This window comes from Lactuca sativa, chromosome 5 (genome assembly GCF_002870075.4).
Source record: "Lactuca sativa cultivar Salinas chromosome 5, Lsat_Salinas_v11, whole genome shotgun sequence".
Taxonomy (NCBI): Eukaryota; Viridiplantae; Streptophyta; class Magnoliopsida; order Asterales; family Asteraceae; genus Lactuca; species Lactuca sativa.
This window is the reverse complement of record NC_056627.2, coordinates 76,985,128-76,993,434: the sequence shown is the minus strand read 5'-3', so window position 1 is coordinate 76,993,434 and position 8,307 is coordinate 76,985,128. Positions and strand designations below refer to the sequence as shown.

General features: G+C 34.3%; 1 pseudogene; it reads right to left on the bottom strand.

The window, feature by feature from the left end:
• Positions 1-6,016: 6,016 nt before the first annotated feature.
• Positions 6,017-6,850, bottom strand: LOC111907081 (uncharacterized; annotated as a pseudogene).
• Between the last annotated feature and the right edge of the window lie 1,457 nt (positions 6,851-8,307).

The window sequence follows — 8,307 nt, the reverse complement described above, 5'->3', positions numbered from 1 at the left end:
GAGGTGCCTAAAATCGGCCACTACATCCTAAGAGGAACCCTAGCCGAATTTTAGAGCCTTCCCACCTCTCTCATATTCTTCCATTTTCTACTTGATGTTTGTGACTCACTAGAGGCGCAACAATTAAGGCACTAAGCTCTTGAAGGTCAAGATATACAAACTGATGGGTTTTGAGCATTCTAACACTTCCTAAGTGTACATGCAACCCTAATAACCTTGGATCTATGTTTGTCTAAATACATGCAAAATTTGGTTTCCAAGGTTCATAATCCTATCTAGCATACATGGGGAACTTTAATCCTAAAAGGATAGCTAGAATTACATACCTTGTAGTTGATTTTGATTCCTTGAAACCTTGTGAGCCTAGCATCCCAAGTGTGATGCCTCAAATGCTTCACACAACACCAAATGCTTTTGGAATGACTTTAGAGAGAATGCACACACTCTAAAATCGGCCTAGCCCTCACTTCTCTTTTGTGTAGCCGATTTTGGTGGAGAATGAGTTCCTTATATAGTGTGACACATCTAGGGTTACATCATGTAAACCCTAATGTGTCATGACTCTTCATTTCCATGACCCATGGGTTTGTAACTCCCATGGAGCATCCTATGGGTTTAACCCAACTTGATAATCCATGGAGCCTTTTAGCCCACTATACAAGTTATGGATGATTTACATAATCAACCCATATATTTAATTAGTTATCTTTTGATCACTTAGTTAATTGCAAATTAATTCTCGATCAATACTAATTAAATAATACTATTAATATATTATAACTTATAATATATTAATAAGCCACAAATGTTATTTCTCTCATTTAGTCTATCCAAATGCATGATGCCATGTAACCCAAATGGACCATGCCGGGTCGGGTCAAGTACATACCAGAAATAGTTATGGACTTAGACACCTTATCCAACACAAACCACAAAGAAAATGTATTCATCTAACTTTGTTTTATGTTACAAATCTCGAAAATTGTATGCTAGTTAGGGTTCATGCTTTGGATGATTAGAATTACATGTATAACTTGAGAAAAACCTAGATCCAAAGCATTAGGGTTGCATGTATACCATAGGAATGTTGTAGTGCTCAAAACCCCTCAAATAGTATTCCTTCAATTTTATTTATAAACAAACCATTTTTTTGTTTAGCGTTAAATTATGGGGTCAAATTGTAATAAAATGATTTTTTTATCATATATGTGGGTTAAGAAGCCATTTTGTGATACTTAGAGGGCCAAATATGAACTTTATGGACTATTTAAAGAGGGATAATCGTAAAAAAACGGGTTTGTAAGCCTATTTGCAGCCACCATCTCCTTGTTAGAGTGTGTAGAAGTGAGGGTTTCAATTGGAGAAGTTGATGATGACACAAGGAAATGAGAAGTAAAAATTTGAAGGGTGAGAATTTGATAATGGATTTCTCTCATCCAATCTCTCATTTGTATTCCTCAAGGGTTCTCGGAGGTAAGGATAAATTATGCAACTCATATTCATATTTTGAATCTTTGGAAACATGAATCATTGAGTTTATGCACAAAAATGACGGCTTTGATGAGTGTTGAAATTCTGCACAACAACGTTCGCCCAACTTGCAAGGGCTCTAGCGACCAAACATATCAGAATTGGGTTGCACACGAGAGAGAAAATATTGGAGGAAATCAAGTCTAATTTCCAAGGACAACAATAAAAGCTTAATTGGAGTTGTAAATCTCTAGATATTACCAAAATACTGAAAAATGGCTAGGCTAGGAAATGATGATTATATTGCACTAAAGTAGTGTTTTTAAAATCTTGTTTTGTTGTTGGGTTTTTCACATTTTCCAGGAGGTTAGTTCTCAATCCATAACTTCTTTTTCTATATTTAGGAAATGGTAATTGCTAGGAATGAGAATTGGTTGGAATTATGAAGCAATTGCTTTTGGTTTGATGTCATAATTCTTGTATCTTTTATTCCCAATATGTCACACCCCCAAACCGAAATGGCAGAAACGTTCAGGGGTGAATTACGTCTGTCACTGCACAGCAAGCAAAGGATTGGGAATTTAGTGGTGTAGTGTTAAGAGGTCGTGCGACATAAAGACATTGATAGCAATATATGTGTAGTATCACAACAATTGCATCATAGTAATCAAAGTAAACACAACCATTACATTAAGATATGAATATTTACATTTGTTTGATACAAAGTTTGTATACATCAAAAGTATGATAAAATAAGTAAAAGACGTGTATCTATACGCCTCGTCTTCTCAAAATGCTGCAGGAGTACATGCTTACTGATTTTCTGAGAATACAAGCGATTTTGAAAGAGTATCAACATTAATCTTGTGAGTTCATAAGCATGTTTCTGTAGTGAAAACCAATCATTGAATTTTGTAAAAATGTTTGTATGCTTCCCAAGAAAATCCAATATTTTCTAATATATCTGTCTGTTACTGTGTTCTGCTTGTAAGCCCTAGTTACTACCAATATGTATAGTATGTTATGTTCGAAAACCATAGCTACCACTAGTATGTATAGTATGTTCTGTTTGTAAACCCTGGCTACCACCAGTATGTATAGTATGTTCTGTTTGAAAACCCTGGCTACCACCAGTATGTATAGTATGTTCTATTTGAAAACCCTGGCTACAACCAGTATGTATAGTATAATCTGTTTGAAAAAACCCTGGCTACCACCGGTATGTATAGTATGTTCTGTTTGAAAACCTTGTTACCACCAGTATGTATAGTAGTTTTATTATTTAAAATAAAACCGAGTATTGTATCCCAGGAATCCTCCAGTGTAATGTATGGTAGTTCTATTAATTAAAATAAAACCAATGAAGAATGAATTCCCGTAAACCAATGTTAGTTTATACTATTGTGAGTTCGTATAACCATGCTTGATATGACTAGTGACCTCATCGATGTTTCTTCACGCATCATACGGAATGATATTTGTCACCCTAGGCATGCCTGCCTAACTGTAGCTAGTAGTTTAGGTGTGGGATTGTCAGTTCCGAATAGATCTATTCATAAATCTCACGCTCTCCCTCCAAGAGACTCTAGTTACACTAAATGTTGAGGATTTTACTTGTACCCCGAAGGGTACAATTGAAGAGTTGTCTCACAATCCTATATTAACTAGTTTACGTGTAGTTATGTATCGTTTTCTCGTAATTGAAATCGTTTGTATACTTGGTAGAGTATTAATAATAATAATTAAATAATTATTTAGTGTTATATTGTTGTTATCCGAATGTAGTAATGAATATCATAAATTTAGGCTATCATAGATTATATGTTTGCCCACGTATATAGCTTGAATCGGTAAAAACTGTGTAATGAATTCCCCAAACTATACCCATTATAGTTTGCCTGAAATGTTATGTACTTGGTTCGTGAATTGTTCTGAAAACTATGCAATTATGAATTCAGGTTGAAAGTGTCCCTTCTGCTCAACATGTTACAAAAGGGATAAGATATCTAAGTATTTTATAAAAATGTGGAAATCGTTTGACTGTATCCACTACTAGAAAAACAGCCTTTTACGACGCGCAAAACACGACGCTCTTTGATTTATGTTACGCATTAGAGAGTGACATTAAAAAAGTGTCATCTCTTCAAAAATTTTAAGGATTTATGTCGCGCATTACTGAGTGCCTTTAAATTAGTGTCTGATGTAAAAATATTAAAAACACGGAAGGCACTTGTGCGTCATCTGTGAATGTCGTTTTATATTTTTTTTAAGAAACGCGCGTGTCCGAGGGAAAATGAAATCCCCCAAAATTTTGAACACCCGCCATCCTCCCTGTGTACTCTCTACACCCGCCAAATCGATTTCATTCTCTCCCTTCCTTCTCTCTGCAACCCCTTCCTCTGCGATCGACTTTCACTTCCTTCTCTATGTAAACCCTAATCAAACATAACGCATTTGCAATGGTAATGTCTGCTGCATCTTCTCCAACATTGGATTCTGGTTCTGGAAAGCGCTTGCATCCACCTTCTCGTCTCTCCCCCTCCACCGTGTTTTCTCTCATCTCTCTCCTCCATAGATGGAGATTGTCGGAGACATGAAAGGAGTAACCGAAGGAAACACTACTAGAATGCTCAAGTTTACAAACATTGGATTCTGGTTCTGCTCATCTCCACTCACCTCTTCCCACCGGCGACCTATGCTCACCTCTTCCTGCCGGCATCCTCAAGCTCACCTCACCTCCCCGAGACTGCAACGATTGCTCAAGTTTACAAGCATTTGTTTAAGATCCAACCATTTTCGGATCTTCACGCTCACAAGACTACGATTTAGGGCTCGTTACATTGTTCTTGTGTCAGACATACAACAAGGAGATTTAGGGTTTTACAACTTCTCCCTATCACCATCTATGAACTAATGAAGCCCTAGATAGGTACGATTCAAGCATCATCTAAGTTACAGTTGGTCGTGCCTCCTCCAAAAATAAATCGCAATATATCTTTGTTGTTCCTCCCCATCAGGTAAGTTGATGGTCCCTCATTCTTGAGCACCTAAATTCTCGCTCTTTTTTTCTCTCAATATTTCTTCTCCATTCTCCCCTTTTTTTTCTCTCGATATTTCTTCTCCATTCTCTTATAGTTATGTTATGTGGTTAATTTGTTTATACATATATTTGATTATTGAAATCGTTAGGAAGTGTTAATGGTATTGATTTTGATGGATGAAATTTAGTTATCTAGACGTTCTTTTAGGGTTTACATGCTTATATCAAAATTAGGAATAAATTCTAGATTCAGAGTGGTGTTAGCATTGTTAACTATATGTTAATTTACAGTTTAAATTTTACCATTTTGCTAATTGTTAACTCTTCACTTCAAGGTTAGCCTTATAGACTATCAGATTCTGCCAGCAGCTTTATCGAAGGTATTGATCAATGGAATTATGTCTACTCAATAGCAATTCTACATATGGGAAAATAATTCTAGTGCAAGGCTTCTGAAAATTCCACATGTTCTGTTTAGGTTCAGAAGAAAAAAATGAAAGTCATGTCATCCTCGTCATCAGAGTACAAGCTTCTTGTCTTTCATCACTGTTGCTCAATATTATCAGGCTATGACATTGATTGTCATTTATCAGTTTTACAAAGGCAAACCTAAATAGAAACATTTTTTTGTTGATATTTTCCATGGAATTCTCTCAGGATATTGAAAAAGCTTAGGAGATATGGAATTTCAAGGATACTATCCTACGAGCTACTCAATACTGCATATTATCTTTCTGCCTTTCTCATAGCATGGTAAGTGATATGGAATTTAAAGTTAATAGTTTTAAGAAATTAACGTCTATATATTTATGTCATTTGAACTTCAGTGGCTTACAATACAATGATCCAGGGGCAAAAGTGGACTTAAGTTTTGTCTATCTATGCATTCTATCTTTACTTGTCCAAATATCTTTACGAGCTATTCAGAGGGGAACTTCTTGTGGAAAGGAGTATTCAACCAACTTTTGCTATTGCTTGGTCAAACCTTGCTGGCCTTTTCATGGAGCCACGTGATCTTAATAGGGAACTCTAGTATTACAAGGTATATACATATAATTATTATTATTATTATTATTATTATTATTATTATTATTATTATTATTATTATTATTATTATTACTTTTGTTGTCAATCACATGCAAATGTTATATGTGTCTTGTATTATTCAGATGGATTTACTCTCAGTGTGGATCTTGTTTATTTCAGGAGGCTGTCAAACTTAAGCCAACATTTTCTGATGCCTATTTGAACTTGGGAAATGGATACAAGGTGAATTGCTACTTACAGTTGCTACAAAAAAACACATTAATTGCTACTTACAGTTGATACAAAGCAGCTGTCAGCTTCAACATCATTTGTTGGCTCATATCTGTCATAAGTTTCATAAAAGATCTCATCCACAGGTCCAAGAAGGTCTACCCCATACTTCAGTAACAACACATGGGAAAAACTTTCTTTTTATCTTTTTTTATTAATTCATCACATCAAAATATAATAAAATAAAACTCACTCGTTTCCAGAGTTCATTCATATGGGATGAAAGTGACTGGGAGCAGGGACTCCATTGACCACATGACAGCTAGACATACCCATGGAATCCATATGAGGCTGACCTGGAGTCCCCATTGGAGGTTGCTGTAGAACTGGGTATCCCATGGGTAAGTTGTTAACTGCACTGGAAAGAGTAATATTGAATAATAATTCTACACTTTCTAAAAAATACAACTTCTTTCTTTGTAGCAATAGATTACCATACCTGGCATGGGATGTACCCTATTTTGTATAGGACCCATAGGTAGCTTTGGAGGCATTGGGTACTTCATAAGGTGATATTGATGCTCGAGTAAATGATTGAAAATGATGATATGCTTCTTCAATTTTAACCTTATGTAGTAGGCTCTGAAAAAATATGCATTCTCTTCTTCTAACTTCTGCCAAACTATCCATCAAAAAAGGAAAGTTAACATGACAATGTAATAATAATAATAATAATAACATAACAGTGATTACCAAGAGATGTAAAACCAGGATGTATACATGCATGACTTAATAGAGTTTTTACCACCTCATCCCTATTCATATACAACTGCAAACAACGTTCGATCAAGTTTGAACCTGCAACATTCAAGATTTATATCAACACACACGAAATCTTGACTTGTCTGTAATAATACTACAAGAAAGAAGAACAAATTCCCTTACAAGTTCAGTATCCTCCCTGGAAACTTTTCTGTTGTGATTGCTGGAGATGGAAACCAAACCAGAGTCAGGAACAAGAGTTTCTGTTCAATTATTATTTTGGTCACTTTGAGACTCATGTTGAGTTTCTGGTGTGTCCATTTTTTTATATGATTTTGAATTAAATTTAATATTTTGTTACTCAGAAGCTCAAAGACATGACTTAAGGTCATACTTGGATGATGTTGGGTATTTTTATTTAGAAAATGGAACCCCTTCCTGAACAAGAACGATTTGAGGTGAGGTGTCCATTATTAATCCAATAATCTATTTTTATAAAAATTATAATATGATATATTGTTGATATCATAAATTTTTATGTAGCTTGGATACTGGGATTCTCTACAATCTCCCTTACAAGTAAGTTGTTTTTGCAAATTTGTATTTTCAATTTCTATTTTTCTTTATTGTCTATTCTAATGACATGATATGTTGGTTGAGTAGCTTTACAATCACATGCTCCTCCAACATCCCTTTTTGCATCAGTGAACTTTCTGTTTGCTGAGTCACTAAACATTAGGTAATAAAAAGTAAGTAGATCTTTTTATAAACCCATTTTCTATATATATATATATATATAGTGACTATATGGCTTACAAATTTAGAGAGAGGACCAAGCTGACATGGCAGCATTCTTTACAGCTTGTTTCTTATTCTTGGCTTTGTTCACCTATAAAGGTACAACCAGCTAGTTCTACAGTGCATGTGAACACGGGCAAATGCCCCAGGCCTGACCTAAAAATATAAATATACTGGCTTGAATGCATAAATGGTATAGGGTCCTAAAAGAGCTTAATTAGATATCTGAGTTGATTAAACGAGCTTAATTAGACGCTTCATCTGTAGGTGGTTCACAAGGACTGGATGGAGAAGAACAAAAGATGATATTTTTCTAGATGTTATAATTAAATCTACTTTACTACCTTTTACATGAAATTTTACATTCTGAATGCTTCTTTATACGAGTAATATATATATATATATATATATATATATATATATATATATATATATATATATATATATATGTTATCTTTTTAACCTGAAAGTGTAATTTAACTTATCTTTAATTTTCAAGTTTCAGTTTTACCTTCCTTTGTCTGTTGACTTGGTACTACTTATTTTGTATATACATGTAACTAAAAAATGCATATGATATTGAAAAATTGAGAAAATTTGGCTACTCAAAGAAACAATTCTATGCTGAGGCTGTAAACCTATAAAAAGAGGTATGATTTTTACTATAAATCATTGTCAAAATTAAATATGTTTGGATGCGTTTTTAACTATAAGATTATCTTGTTTGTAATATTTAAAGAAATCATTTGTCTGTTGACTTGGTACTACTTATTTTTTACTATTAATTTTTTTACTGTTTCCATATTAGGTATTCCATATTAATTTTTTTAACAATCAACCTAGAATAAGACATCACTGCCCTTTTAAGTCTCAAGAAAATGCAAAACCCTGCAGTGACACTGTTACCTTTTGGTTTACCAATCCAATCTACATGTCACATTCCTTAGTAACTGATTCACTAGGATCTATCAAAGGCTCTA